The sequence below is a fragment of the Anomaloglossus baeobatrachus genome, chromosome 1 (genome assembly GCF_048569485.1).
Source record: "Anomaloglossus baeobatrachus isolate aAnoBae1 chromosome 1, aAnoBae1.hap1, whole genome shotgun sequence".
NCBI lineage: Eukaryota > Metazoa > Chordata > Amphibia > Anura > Aromobatidae > Anomaloglossus > Anomaloglossus baeobatrachus.
Genome location: NC_134353.1, coordinates 943,101,501 through 943,119,389, shown reverse-complemented (window position 1 = coordinate 943,119,389; position 17,889 = coordinate 943,101,501). Strand labels below are relative to the sequence as shown.

Genomic DNA, 17,889 nt, shown 5'->3' with positions numbered 1-17,889 from the left:
GCCTCTCTCACACCGGTGCCTCTCTCACACCAGTGCCTCTCTCCCACACCAGTGCCTCTCTCCCACACCAGTGCCTCTCTCCCACACCAGTGCCTCTCTCACACCGGTGCCTCTCTCCCACACTTGTGCCTCTCTCACACTGGTGGCTCTCTCAGACCGGTGCCTCTTGAGCTCCTCCTGTACAGTCCCCTCTTGGTTCTCTGACTCTGCACCTGTCTTTGCCGTTCTCTGGATCATCCGGTGCCTCCTGCCCCTCTCTTTGCACCTGCCCCGTATTTGTTCCCATCTGATCTGCTCACACTTCTCCATTCTTGGGCTGTTTGGGTTTTTCGCCACTGCTCGTGGTTCACAAGCAAATGCTGAAACACTTCAGCAATCACTCCTAACTGGCCGTCACATACCAAAGCAGCTTACCTTCTAGTCCCTAAAATAGGACCGACTCCTGGCAGGAAAATGCTCCCCGCCCCATAACCCAGACAGTCACGTGTCCTCCGTCGCTCTAGATACACTTTGGTGCAGACATGTCACAACATTCTCATTCCTGTCAAGCACTATTCACTCCTGGCCCATAGCGAAAAGCCACCACCAATAATTTACTTAGTTTTCTAAGCTAAAGCTAAATGTACCGCCCCGCGCTCAGCTGCAGCCGAGCCGCTCGGATCCGGGCTCGTCGGTGGGTGGCTCGAGCGCCTCCGGACCCGGGGTCACGTCGCTCTTAAAGGATGCTGGCGCTACGTAGGGGGTTGATAGGTAGGTTTACGGCCGGGGCCGTGGTTTGAGTTAAGTTCGTGATGCCACCCACAGGCTTTGGTGAATGTAGATACCACCGCTGCTGTTTACTAGGCCCCCGGGGACGGTGTTACGCAGCCAGGTGTTGACCCCTCCGTAGATAAGGGGTTGATGGTCCCGGGGCCCGGTGGTGAGGGTGCAGGCGGATTGATGTGGTGCGGGGCGGTGCGGTGCGCGGCCCGGTACTCACTCTGACAGATACACCGGAGTCTCTGGTAAACCAAAAAGATGGTGGTCGGTGCCCGCAGCCGGCTGCGTCTGGTCCCCCACCCGGGTTGGTGGTCCCCGCCTTTCTCCTGCACCTCGTTTTGTAGCTGTGGACTGCCTGCGCTTCAGCGACGGGAGTCCGCTCCCCGGCTGTGTGTGTGTCGGGAGAGCCCGTTTGCCCGTAGACACTGGCCCGTGGGATCTCTCTGCCTGTGCGGTGGCTTTCTATCCCCCTCGTTGGGCTGTTGTCTTCAGTCGGGACTTGGTTGGGAAAGGACCTAAAGTCTAGCCCTCAATCAGTGAATTAACTTAGTCCGGTAGATTTGGGACCTCGTTTCAGGGTCTGAGTACCTCCCTGTGTGCTCCGGTTTCCAGTCGGTTCCCCGGTTCGGTACCAGTGGGCCACTACAATGTACCGGTCCCTTACGGTTCCACCAGGCAGTCTTCCCGGCTCCTGCAGGCGGTGACCACCGTCTGCCTCTTGGCCAAAGGGTGTCCAGGCAACGACCCAGACCCCTGTCAGACGTTTACTCCTCTCCTCTGACTACTGAACTTGACTGCCTACTGGACTGAACTTGACTTGACCTGCACTCCCTGCCTCAGGCCCTCTGAACTCCTCGGTGGGTGTAGCCAACCGCCTGGCTCCGCCCCCTGGTGTGTCCATTAAGCTCTGAGGGAGGTAACCAAAGTTTTGTGGTTGGCTGTTGTTACCTTTTTATGGGGATGGGTGTTTGTGCAAGGGCCTGTCTGTGACTACCTGGCTAGTCCAGGGCGTCACATAAACTCTGTGCAATATATCCACTGTCAGGACTCCACTCTTTTGTCAGCCTGCAATTTGCAACTTTTCCTGCCTCGCTCGATGCTTTATTGAGAAAAGTTAGAAATTATTTGGCACATGAGCTCACGTATAAGAAACATGGGCGACCACATTTATAGCCGCAGCAGCGATAACTTACCTACTTCTCTATTTGAAGTCTCGTTTTTTATGTCATTTTTTCTTTCACGTACCGGGTTAGTAATAGGGATGTCTGATAGACACCTCCCCATTACTAACCCCTGGGCTTCATGCCAGCTGACAATTCACAGCTGATATTAACCCCACAAGTATTACCCCAGTTGCCACCACCCCAGGGCAATCGTAAAAAGCCAGGTAAAGGGCCAGAATTTGAGCATCTAATGGTTGTGCCAACTCTGGGGTGGCTGGGGGCTAGTATTTTTAGCCTGGGAAGGGCCAAATAACCATGGGCCTTCCCAGCCTGATAATACACTGGGGGTGATGGGGCCGGATGTTATACACTGGGGGTGATGGGGCCGGATGTTATACACTAGGGGTGATGGGGCCGGATGTTATACACTGGAGGTGATGGGGCTGGATGTTATACACTGGGGGTAATGGGGCCGGATGTTATACACTGGGGGTGAGGGGCTGGATGTTATACACCGGGGGTGATGGGGCTGGATGTTATACACCGGAGGTGATGGGGCCGGATGTTATACACCGGGGGTGATGGGGCCGGATGTTATACACCGGGGGTGATGGGGCCGGATGTTATACACCGGAGGTGATGGGGCAGGATGTTATACACCGGGGGTGATGGGACCGGATGTTATACACTGGGGGGTGATGGGGCCGGATGTTATACACTGGGGGTGATGGGGCTGGATGTTATACACTGGGGGGTGATGAGGCCGGATGTTATACACTGGGGGTGATGGTGCCGGATGTTATACACTGGGGGTGATGGGGCCGGATGTTATACACTGGGGGTGATGGGGCTGGATGTTATACACTGGGGGTGATGGGGCCGGATGTTATACAATGGGGGTGATGGGGCTGGATGTTATACACTGGGGGTGATGGGGCTGGATGTTATACACTGGGGGTGATGGGGCCGGATGTTATACACTGGGGGTGATGGGGCTGGATGTTATACACTGGGGGTGATGGGGCTGGATGTTATACACTGGGGGTGATGGGGCTGGATGTTATACACTGGGGGTGATGGGGCCGGATGTTATACACTGGGGGTGATGGGGCTGGATGTTATACACTGGGGGTGATGGGGCCGGATGTTATACACTGGGGGTGATGGGGCCGGATGTTATACACCAGGGGTGATGGGGCCGGGTGTTATACACTGGGGGTGATGGGGTTGGATGTTATACACTGGGGGTGATGGGGCCGGATGTTATACACCGGGGGTGATGGGGCGGATGTTATACACCGTAGGTGATGGGGCCGGATGTTATACACCGGGCGTGATGGGGCCGGATTTTATACACCGGGGGTGATGGGGCCGGGTGTTATACACCGGGGGTGATGGGGCTGGATGTTATTGTGGCGCCCTGGACAAGCCAGGGGCCACAGAGAACTACACCACAACACCCCACACTCCCAGCAGGCACATCAAGGTCAGACACAAAACCCTTGTTGCCTTCCTCCAGGGGCTGATGTTCACACCAGGGGGTGGGCCAGGCGGTTGGTCCCACCCACCGAGGAGTTCACAGTCCTGGAGGCGGGAAAACAGACAGTTGAGTTTGGACAGTGACAGAGGAAGGAGGAAAGTGGAGTAGCAGAGCAACTGACTGACAGCGTCCGGGTGTGTGGCCCGGGCGAGACAGCAAGGTTGGCAGACGGTGGTGACCGTCTGCAGGAGTGGCCGATTGGAGTCTACCGTAAGGACCGTGGACAGGTCGTGGCCCGGCGGTACCAGACCGGTACGCAAAGAGAAGCCAGCACCAGTGGCAGGGGCTTTTCGGACCCCGGCAAGGCTAGGAGTCGCCGTGAATTTGCTGAATCCGTTAGTGAAGGGGACCTCCTGGGTTTCCAAACAGTCAAGTCCCGACAGAAGGCAACAGTCCAACCTAGTGAGGGAGACACCGCCACCGCCAAGGCAACCGTTTCTCAGGGCCAGCGCCTGCGGGCAAAAGGGGCTCCTCCGGCCCATATCAAGCCGGGGAGCGGGTTACCGGTGGGAACCCATTGGAACCGTACAAACATCTTAGGTGCAGGGAAGAGACAGTCACCGCTAACCTGCCGGGAGCAACAACACCGCAGCCGTCCGAAGGACCCGTCCATCCAGCCGCTTGTTTTACCGTGAACTGTGTCCTCATCATTGGGCTGAGTGAGTACCACCGTGCCGTGCGGCACAGCGCTGCCCCCGCGACCTTGCAGCTCATCAGGCCCCGCAACCCGCCTGTCATCCATCCCTACCCCATCACCGGGCCCCGGGACAACCAACCCCCTACCCACGGAGGGGAGAATTAACAACAAAACTGCTCCCTGTCACCGCCCCCGGGATCCCCATCCAGAGCAGCGGTGGTGTCCACAAAATCACCACAACCGTGGGTGGCGTCACGGACAATATCCCTAAAACCAAACCAACCCCTTTTCACTCACGGGCGAGGAGCGCCGCTCGAGTCCCCGGGATCCGGCCCATCGCTCGAGCCACCGAGCAGCAGCAGCGGCAGCCGGACCCGAGCAGTGGGAGAGTGCAGCGTCCCCTCCTCCGCCCGCGACAACTTGGCATCACGAACAGGATCTTACCGCTCTGCCGTCTGGTGGAGGTGCGCCTTGTTACCGCCAGAGGTGTCCGGCCGGAAGATTTGAAAAACCGCCATCTTGGGCGCGAAGAGTTCCCGCTCGAGCGTCTCCTCGAGTAGTGGAGGCGCGAAGGCCTAAACCCCGCCCCAATAGAGGAGGAGCCGGAAAGAGGCTAAGGGGGACGAAATGGCGGCCAGCCGCGTGTAGCCGAGGCTGCTGAGAAACCGATGCGGAGATGGCGGCGTCCCCGGGCTGGAGCGCGGAAGCGCCCACCACTGGAGCATCCAAGCTCTGGGGGAAGAGAGGCGGAGTAGCCTTCGAAGATTGCGGCCCGGGTGAGCTCCCCGCTGGGACCGCTGCTTGGCTGGAGCGGGAGCTGGGACGGTTCTGCCTCAAGGTGAGGGTGCAGAGCCTGCAGCAGCTACTAGATTGGAGGGCGGAGATGCGCAGGATGGTCGTCGTGATGTGGGCCTGCGAGCAAGGGGCCACCGCGAGTGTGCCGTGCCGTGATCAAGCCACCCAAACTCCTGAGCCAGCCTTGATTGAGTGGGAGACGGGAATCGCTACCGCAGCAGGGGACCCGGAGGGAGTGCAGCTGATGCAGGACGAGGTCCCGAGTACGCTGCTTCCACCACCATTCCCAACAGCAATCAGTGGTGCAGGGCTGCACTGCACGTGGAAAGAGAACCCGAAGTACCGTTCGGTCCCCGAGTGGGCCGACTCCCTCCGGTGGTAGCCGGCCCGATGTTAGCGGTCCTCACCGCAAGTCGTCCCCGTTGGGACCACCTGTGTTTAAAAGTTTGAAAGTTTTTGAAAATGAATGATAAGTCAATGATTACCGAAGATTCATCTGATTTACTACCGTGATTTTTAACCGGTCGTAGCCGGCAACTGGTCCCTGTTGGGACCCCCCTTCACCACTTTGCATAGAAACTACTATGAACATGCCTGAGAACTTGCAAGGCAACCACAAACTTGTGGCCTGTAAATAATTATGTTGTGGCTTCTACCGTAACCGCCTCCGGAGAGGCAGATTGGAGGAAGGGCCCGCAGTGGAGCAGGCTGGGGCCCAGCCACCACCGGAACCGGTGGCAATCCTCTGGGATGTTTCAGAGGGTCCCCATGGACGTGGGTCCCCTGAAAAGGACAGAACCCGCTCGGGCAATTTGTGCAGGACTGGGGTCAAGGAGTGCTGCCTGTTTGCTTAGGAGCAGCATCAGGGCCAGGTTGCTTGGGTGGGTGAGAGCGGAAGCCGTAACCGTTGCAACGTTTAAGTAACAGTACCTCCCGATGTGGGAAGATGTTATTATAATTGTATGTCTGTTACCGTTTTACATTTTTCTATTTTCCAGTTGGTGAAAATAAAACCAGTGATGGACGGGCAGCCCGAGCACGGTCTGCATTTAACTAAGGGGGAATGTGGCGCCCTGGACAAGCCAGGGGCCACAGAGAACAACACCACAACACCCCACACTCCCAGCAGGCACATCAAGGTCAGACACAAAACCCTTGTTGCCTTCCTCCAGGGGCTGATGTTCACACCAGGGGGTGGGCCAGGCGGTTGGTCCCACCCACCGAGGAGTTCACAGTCCTGGAAGCGGGAAAACAGACAGTTGAGTTTGGACAGTGACAGAGGAAGGAGGAAAGTGGAGTAGCAGAGCAACTAACTGACAGCATCCGGGTGTGTGGCCCGGGCGAGACAGCAAGTTTGGCAGACGGTGGTGACCGTCTGCAGGAGTGGCCGATTGGAGTCTACCGTAAGGACCGTGGACGGGTGGTGGCCCGGCGGTACCGGACCGGTACGCAAAGAGAAGCCAGCACCAGTGGAAGGGGCTTTTCGGACCCCGGCAAGGCTAGGAGTCGCCGTGAATTTGCCGAATCCGTTAGTGAAGGGGACCTCCTGGGTTTCCAAACAGTCAAGTCCCGACAGAAGGCAACAGTCCAACCTAGTGAGGGAGACACTGCCACCGCCAAGGCAACCGTTTCTCAGGGCCAGCGCCTGCGGGCAAAAGGGGCTCCTCGGGCCCATATCCAAGCCGGGGAGCGGGTTACCGGTGGGAACCCATTGGAACCGTACAAACATCTTAGGTGCAGGGAAGAGACAGTCACCACTAACCTGCTGGGAGCAACAACACCGCAGCCGTCCGAAGGACCCGTCCATCCAGCCGCTTGTTTTACCGTGAACTGTGTCCTCATCATTGGGCTGAGTGAGTACCACCGTGCCGTGCGGCACAGCGCTGCCCCCGCGACCCTGCACCTCATCAGGCCCCGCAACCCGCCTGTCATCCATCCCTACCCCATCACCGGGCCCCGGGACAACCAACCCCCTACCCACGGAGGGGAGAATTAACAACAAAGCTGCTCCTTGTCACCGCCCCCGGGATCCCCGTCCAGAGCAGCGGTGGTGTCCACAAAATCACCACAACCGAGGGTGGCGTCACGGACAATATCCCTAAAACCAAACCAACCCCTTTTCACTCACGGGCGAGGAGCGCCGCTCGAGTCCCCGGGATCCGGCCCATCGCTCGAGCCACCGAGCAGCAGCAGCGGCAGCCGGACCCGAGCAGTGGGAGAGCGCAGCGTCCCCTCCTCCGCCCGCGACATTATACACTGGGGGTGATGGGGTGGATGTTATACACCGGGGGTGATGGGGCGGATGTTATACACTGGGGGTGATGGGGCTGGATGTTATACACTGGGGGTGATGGGGCCGGATGTTATACACTGGGGGGGATGGGGCCGGATGTTATACACTGGGGGTGATGGGGCCGGATGTTATACACTGGGGGTGATGGGGCCGGATGTTATACACTGGCGGTGATGGGGCCGGATGTTATACACTGGAGGTGATGGGGCCGGATGTTATACACTGAGGGTGATGGGGCCGGATGTTATACACTGGGGGTGATGGGGCCGGATGTTATACACTGGGGGGGATGGGGCCGGATGTTATACACTGGGGGGGATGGGGCCGGATGTTATACACTGGGGGGGATGGGGCCGGATGTTATACACTGGGGGTGATGGGGCCGGATGTTATTCACTGGGGGTGATGGGGCCGGATGTTATACACTGGGGGGGATGGGGCCGGATGTTATACACTGGGGGTGATGGGGCCGGATGTTATTCACTGGGGGTGATGGGGCCGGATGTTATACACTGGGGGGGATGGGGCCGGATGTTATACACTGGGGGTGATGGGGCCGGATGTTATACACTGGGGGTGATGGGGCCGGATGTTATACACTGGTGGTGATGGGGCTGGATGTTATACACTGGGGGTGATGGGGCCGGATGTTATACACTGGGGGTGATGGGGCCGGATGTTATACACTGGGGGGGATGGGGCCGGATGTTATACACTGGGGGTGATGGGGCCGGATGTTATACACCGGGGGTGATGGGGCCGGATGTTATACACTGGGGGTGATGGGGCCGGATGTTATACACTGGGGGTGATGGGGCCGGATGTTATACACTGGGGGTGATGGAGCCGGATGTTATACACTGGGGGTGATGGAGCCGGATGTTATACACTGGGGGTGATGGGGCCGGATGTTATACACTGGGGGGGATGGGGCCGGATGTTATACACTGGGGGTGATGGGGCCGGATGTTATACACTGGGGGTGATGGGGCCGGATGTTATACACTGGGGGTGATGGGGCCGGATGTTATACACTGGGGGTGATGGGGCCGGATGTTATACACTGGGGGTGATGGGGCCGGATGTTATACAATGGGGGGATGGGGCTGGATATTATACACCGGGGGCAATGCAACTGAATGAGAAACCTGAACTCATTGAGTAAGACATGGAGACCCATAAGCCGGTGAAGATCAGAGCGGGGGCAGATTAGCCCCTTTCATATAATCATAGTCGCCTCTCTCTTCTTGGGAAGTCATCTTATGTACAATATTAACACTTTCCAGTTTAATGACAGGCACAATTATACGTCATGCCAAGAGTCATCAGGGGGCACTAATCCTCACCATCCATGCAGCTCAGCCCCTAACTACGTACTCTAGGGGTCTTCCGCCTGACATCATAGACCTTCTAATAAGTTACATATTCCACCTGGGTCTCTATTTATTTTGTTCGCTTCTATGGCGCCATTATATATTTCCACACCACTCCTCGTTGAGGCTCACAATCTGTTTCTGAATCTGAAGTGCCTGAGGGTCACAGCCTATAACCACTGCGGGGTACAAGCTTGCAGTCCCATGTAAACACACACCACATTGTAATATCACAGAGAGACACCCTCAGATCTGATGAATGTGACAATCTCAGCTCTGCCATATAAAATGTTACAAATCACGATTACATTGTTATTGTTCTTCTTAGAATTCCGCATTGTCCGTCTCACTATTGTTTCATAATCAATGAAATCTGAGCCGCACCTGATAACTGCGGATACAATATATACACGGTCCTGACAATCGCTATATACACGGACACAGGGCGGTCGTCAGCGCATTCCTCGCCCGGGTGAGAACAGATCTACTCACTGCGCCTTTATTCTCCAGAATTCCTCAGCAGGTTCCAAAGATTCCGAATGAAAGGTCAGAAGAAGCGAGAAGACGACAGAAGAGACGCGAGACCAGAGCGGAAGAGAAACTTTCACTCATGAACATATTCACATAGTTTTCCTTCATAATCATCTGTTGTATCCAGAAATCCCAGCGCCTAGTAGTGAGGGGGCGGAAAACCAGGAAGGGGCGGCGAGTCACGGGGGCTGCTCCGAAGAGTCGAATTCATTTATTATACATCAAGGAGGACGGAGCAGGACCAAGTCAGGAGAGAGAAGAAATCCTCTATATACAGGACATATCCTCTATATACTACACCATACAGGAGACATTCTCTATATACTACACCACACAGGACACATCCTTTATATATTACACCATACAGGACGCATCCTCTATATACTACACCACACAGGAGACATCCTCTATATATTACACCACACAGGAGACATCCTCTATATACTACACCACACAGGACATATCCTCTATATACTACACCACACAGGACACATCCTCTATATACACTACACCACACAGGAGACATCCTCTATATACTACACCACACAGGACACATCCTCTATATACTACACCACACAGGACACATCCTTTATATACTACACCACACAGGACACATCCTCTATATACTACACCAAACAGGACACATCCTCTATATACTACACCACACAGGACACATCCTCTATATACTACACCACACAGGACATATCCTCTATATACTACACCACACAGGACACATCCTCTATATACTACACCACACAGTACACATCCTCTATATACTACACCACGCAGGACACATCCTCTATATACTACACCACACAGGACACATCCTCTATATACTACACCACACAGGACACATCCTCTATATACTACACCACACAGGACACATCCTCTATATACTACACCACACAGGACACATTCTCTCTATGCTACACCACACAGGACACATCCTTTATATACTACACCACACAGGACACATCCTCTATATACTACACCAAACAGGACACATCCTCTATATACTACACCACACAGGACACATCCTCTATATACTACACCACACAGGACATATCCTCTATATACTACACCACACAGGACATATCCTCTATATACTACACCACACAGGACACATCCTCTATATACTACACCACACAGGACATATCCTCTATATACTACACCACACAGGACATATCCTCTATATACTACACCACACAGGACACATCCTCTATATACTACACCACACAGGACACATCCTCTATATACTACACCACACAGGACACATCCTCTATATACTACACCACACAGGACGCATCCTCTATATACTACACCACACAGGAGACATCCTCAATATACTACATCACACAGGAGACATACTCTATATACTACACCATACAGGACGCATCCTCTATATACTACACCACACAGGAGACATCCTCTATATACTACACCATACAGGACACATCCTCTATATACTACACCACACAGGACACATCCTCTATATACTACACCACACAGGACACATTCTCTATATACTACACCACACAGGACACATCCTCTAAATACTACAACACGCAGAACACATCCTCTATATACACTACACCACACAGGACACATTCTCTATATACTACACCACACAGGACACATTCTTTATATACTACACCACACAGGAGACATCCTCTATATACTACACCACACAGGACATATCCTCTATATACTACACCACACAGGACACATCCTCTATATACTACACCACACAGGAGACATCCTCTATATACTACACCACACAGGAGACATCCTCTATATACTACACCATACAGGACACATCCTCTATATACTACACCACACAGGACACATCCTCTATATACTACACCACACAGGACACATCCTCTATATACTACACCACACAGGACACATCCTCTATATACTACACCACACAGGACACATCCTCTATATACTACACCACACAGGACACATCCTCTATATACTACACCACACAGGACACATCCTCTATATACTACACCACACAGGACACATCCTCTATATACTACACCACACAGGACACATCCTCTATATACTACACCACACAGGACACATCCTCTATATACTACACCACACAGGACACATCCTCTATATACTACACCACACAGGACACATCCTCTATATACTACACCACACAGGACAAATCCTCTATATACTACACCACACAGGACACATCCTCAATATACTACACCACACACAGGACACATCCTCTATATACTACACCACACAGGACACATCCTCTATTTACTACACCACACAGGAGACATCCTCTATATACTACACCACACAGGACACATCCTCTATATACTACACCACACAGGACAAATCCTCTATATACTACACCACACAGGACACATCCTCTATATACTACACCACACAGGACAAATCCTCTATATACTACACCACACAGGACACATCCTCTATATACTACACCACACAGGACACATCCTCTATATACTACACCACACAGGAGACATCCTCTATATACTACACCACACAGGAGACATCCTCTATATACTACACCACACACAGGACACATCCTCTATATACTACACCACACAGGACACATCCTCTATATACTACACCACATAGGACACATCCTCTATATACTACACCACACAGGACACATCCTCTATATACTACACCACACAGGACAAATCCTCTATATACTACACCACACAGGACACATCCTCTATATATACTACACCACACACGACAAATCCTCTATATACTACATCACACACGACAAATCCTCTATATACTACACCACACAGGACAAATCCTCTATACTACACCACACACAGAGGACACATCCTCTATATACTATACCACACAGGACACATCCTCTATATACTACACCACACAGGGCACATCCTCTATATACTACACCACACAGGACACATCCTCTATATACTACACCGCACAGGACACATTCTCTATATACTACACCACACAGGACACATCCTCTATATACTACACCATACAGGACACATCCTCTATATACTACACCATACAGGGCACATCCATTATATACTACACCACGCAGAACACATCTTCTATATACTACACCATACAGGACACATCCTCTTTATACTACACCATACAGGAAACATCCTCTATATACTACACCATACAGGACACATCCTCTATATACTACACCATACAGGGCACATCCATTATATACTACACCACGCAGAACACATCCTCTATATACTACACCATACAGGACACATCCTCTATATACTACACCATACAGGAGACATCCTCTATATACTACACCATACAGGACACATCCTCTATATACTACACCATACAGGACACATCCTCTATATACTACACCACACAGGACACATTCTCTATATACTGCACATACAGGACACATCCTCTATATACTACACCACACAGGGACACATCCTCTATATACTACACCATACATGACACACCCTCTATATCAGTGTTTCGTGGGTCTTGAGGACTGGAGTTGAGAAACACTGCTCTATATACTACACCACACAGGACACATCCTCTATTTACTACACCACACAGGACACATCCTCTATATACTACACCACACAGGACACATCCTCTATATACTACACCACACAGGAGACATCCTCTATATACTACACCACACAGGAGACATCCTCTATATACTACACCACACACAGGACACATCCTCTATATACTACACCACACAGGACACATCCTCTATATACTACACCACATAGGACACATCCTCTATATACTACACCACACAGGACACATCCTCTATATACTACACCACACAGGACAAATCCTCTATATACTACACCACACAGGACACATCCTCTATATACTACACCACACACGACAAATCCTCTATATACTACACCACACACGACAAATCCTCTATATACTACACCACACAGGACAAATCCTCTATATACTACACCACAGAGGACACATCCTCTATATACTACACCACACAGGACACATCCTCTATATACTACACCACACAGGGCACATCCTCTATATACTACACCACACAGGACACATCCTCTATATACTACACCGCACAGGACACATTCTCTATATACTACACCACACAGGACACATCCTCTATATACTACACCATACAGGACACATCCTCTATATACTACACCATACAGGGCACATCCATTATATACTACACCACGCAGAACACATCTTCTATATACTACACCATACAGGACACATCCTCTTTATACTACACCATACAGGACACATCCTCTATATACTACACCACACAGGACACATCCTCTATATACTACACCATACAGGGCACATCCATTATATACTACACCACGCAGAACACATCCTCTATATACTACACCATACAGGACACATCCTCTATATACTACACCATACAGGACACATCCTCTATATACTACACCATACAGGAGACATCCTCTATATACTACACCATACAGGACACATCCTCTATATACTACACCATACAGGACACATCCTCTATATACTACACCACACAGGACACATTCTCTATATACTGCACCATACAGGACACATCCTCTATATACTACACCACACAGGCCACATCCTCTATATTCTACACCATACAGGACACATCCTCTATATACTACACCACGCAGGACACATCCTCTATATACTACACCACACAGGACACATCCTCTATATACTACACCACACAGGACACATCCTCTATATATTACACCAAACAGGACACATCCTGTATATATTACACCATACAGGAGACATCCTCTATATACTACACCATACAGGACACATCCTCTATATACTACACCACACAGGACACATCCTCTATATACTATACCACACAGGACACATCCTCTATATACTACACCCCACAGGACACATCTTTTATATACTACACCTCACAGGACACATCCTCTATATACTACACCACACAGGACACATTCTCTATATACTGCACCATACAGGACACATCCTCTATATACTACACCACACAGGACACATCCTCTATATACTACACCACACAGGACACATCCTCTATATACTACACCACACAGGACACATCTTCTATATACTACACCACACAGGACACATCCTCTATATACTATACCACACAGGACACATCCTCTATATACTACACCACATAGGACACATCCTCTATATACTACACCACATAGGACACATCCTCTATATACTACACCACACAGGACACATCCTCTATATATTACACCAAACAGGACACATCCTGTATATATTACACCATACAGGAGTCATCCTCTATATACTACACCATACAGGACACATCCTCTATATACTACACCACACAGGACACATCTTCTATATACTACACCACACAGGCCACATCCTCTATATACTACACCATACAGGACACATCCTCTATATACTACACCACACAGGACACATCCTCTATATACTACACCACACAGGACACATCCTCTATATACTACACCACACAGGACACATCCTCTATATATTACACCAAACAGGACACATCCTGTATATATTACACCATACAGGAGACATCCTCTATATACTACACCATACAGGACACATCCTCTATATACTACACCACACAGGACACATCCTCTATATACTATACCACACAGGACACATCCTCTATATACTACACCCCACAGGACACATCTTTTATATACTACACCTCACAGGACACATCCTCTATATACTACACCACACAGGACACATTCTCTATATACTGCACCATACAGGACACATCCTCTATATACTACACCACACAGGACACATCCTCTATATACTACACCACACAGGACACATCCTCTATATACTACACCACACAGGACACATCTTCTATATACTACACCACACAGGACACATCCTCTATATACTATACCACACAGGACACATCCTCTATATACTACACCACACAGGAGACATCCTCTATATACTACATCACACAGGAGACATCCTCTATATACTACACCACACACAGGACACATCCTCTATATACTACACCACACAGGACACATCCTCTATATACTACACCACATAGGACACATCCTCTATATACTACACCACACAGGACACATCCTCTATATACTACACCACACAGGACAAATGCTCTATATACTACACCACACAGGACACATCCTCTATATACTACACCACACACGACAAATCCTCTATATACTACATCACACACGACAAATCCTCTATATACTACACCACACAGGACAAATCCTCTATATACTACACCACAGAGGACACATCCTCTATATACTATACCACACAGGACACATCCTCTATATACTACACCACACAGGGCACATCCTCTATATACTACACCACACAGGACACATCCTCTATATACTACACCGCACAGGACACATTCTCTATATACTACACCACACAGGACACATCCTCTATATACTACACCATACAGGACACATCCTCTATATACTACACCATACAGGGCACATCCATTATATACTACACCACGCAGAACACATCTTCTATATACTACACCATACAGGACACATCCTCTTTATACTACACCATACAGGAAACATCCTCTATATACTACACCATACAGGACACATCCTCTATATACTACACCATACAGGGCACATCCATTATATACTACACCACGCAGAACACATCCTCTATATACTACACCATACAGGACACATCCTCTATATACTACACCATACAGGAGACATCCTCTATATACTACACCATACAGGACACATCCTCTATATACTACACCATACAGGACACATCCTCTATATACTACACCACACAGGACACATTCTCTATATACTGCACCATACAGGACACATCCTCTATATACTACACCACACAGGACACATCCTCTATATACTACACCATACATGACACACCCTCTATATCAGTGTTTCGTGGGTCTTGAGGACTGGAGTTGAGAAACACTGCTCTATATACTACACCACACAGGACACATCCTCTATTTACTACACCACACAGGACACATCCTCTATATACTACACCACACAGGACAAATCCTCTATATACTACTCCACACAGGACACATCCTCTATATACTACACCACACAGGACACATCCTCTATATACTACACCACACAGGAGACATCCTCTATATACTACACCACACAGGAGACATCCTCTATATACTACACCACACACAGGACACATCCTCTATATACTACACCACACAGGACACATCCTCTATATACTACACCACATAGGACACATCCTCTATATACTACACCACACAGGACACATCCTCTATATACTACACCACACAGGACAAATCCTCTATATACTACACCACACAGGACACATCCTCTATATACTACACCACACACGACAAATCCTCTATATACTACACCACACACGACAAATCCTCTATATACTACACCACACAGGACAAATCCTCTATATACTACACCACAGAGGACACATCCTCTATATACTACACCACACAGGACACATCCTCTATATACTACACCACACAGGGCACATCCTCTATATACTACACCACACAGGACACATCCTCTATATACTACACCGCACAGGACACATTCTCTATATACTACACCACACAGGACACATCCTCTATATACTACACCATACAGGACACATCCTCTATATACTACACCATACAGGGCACATCCATTATATACTACACCACGCAGAACACATCTTCTATATACTACACCATACAGGACACATCCTCTTTATACTACACCATACAGGACACATCCTCTATATACTACACCACACAGGACACATCCTCTATATACTACACCATACAGGGCACATCCATTATATACTACACCACGCAGAACACATCCTCTATATACTACACCATACAGGACACATCCTCTATATACTACACCATACAGGACACATCCTCTATATACTACACCATACAGGAGACATCCTCTATATACTACACCATACAGGACACATCCTCTATATACTACACCATACAGGACACATCCTCTATATACTACACCACACAGGACACATTCTCTATATACTGCACCATACAGGACACATCCTCTATATACTACACCACACAGGCCACATCCTCTATATACTACACCATACAGGACACATCCTCTATATACTACACCACACAGGACACATCCTCTATATACTACACCACACAGGACACATCCTCTATATACTACACCACACAGGACACATCCTCTATATATTACACCAAACAGGACACATCCTGTATATATTACACCATACAGGAGACATCCTCTATATACTACACCATACAGGACACATCCTCTATATACTACACCACACAGGACACATCCTCTATATACTATACCACACAGGACACATCCTCTATATACTACACCCCACAGGACACATCTTTTATATACTACACCTCACAGGACACATCCTCTATATACTACACCACACAGGACACATTCTCTATATACTGCACCATACAGGACACATCCTCTATATACTACACCACACAGGACACATCCTCTATATACTACACCACACAGGACACATCCTCTATATACTACACCACACAGGACACATCTTCTATATACTACACCACACAGGACACATCCTCTATATACTATACCACACAGGACACATCCTCTATATACTACACCCCAGAGGACACATCTTTTATACACTACACCCCACAGGACACATCCTCTATGTACTACACCCCACAGGACACATCATCTATATACTACACCCCACAGGATACATCCTCTATATACTACACCGCACAGGAT

General features: G+C 49.7%; 1 protein-coding gene across 2 annotated transcripts in view; it reads right to left on the bottom strand.

The window, feature by feature from the left end:
* LOC142256797 (oncostatin-M-specific receptor subunit beta-like) overlaps positions 1-17,889 on the bottom strand; it is a 109,539-nt gene that overhangs the window by 74,240 nt on the left and 17,410 nt on the right. The window contains exon 1 of one of the 2 annotated variants that reach the window (XM_075328690.1): positions 9,053-9,232. The exons of the other annotated variant lie outside the window; for it this stretch is intronic. The gene's annotated coding sequence lies outside the window, so the exon portion shown is untranslated. Of the gene's footprint in view, positions 1-9,052; positions 9,233-17,889 lie in introns of those variants that run through there. 2 annotated transcript variants of the gene reach the window in all.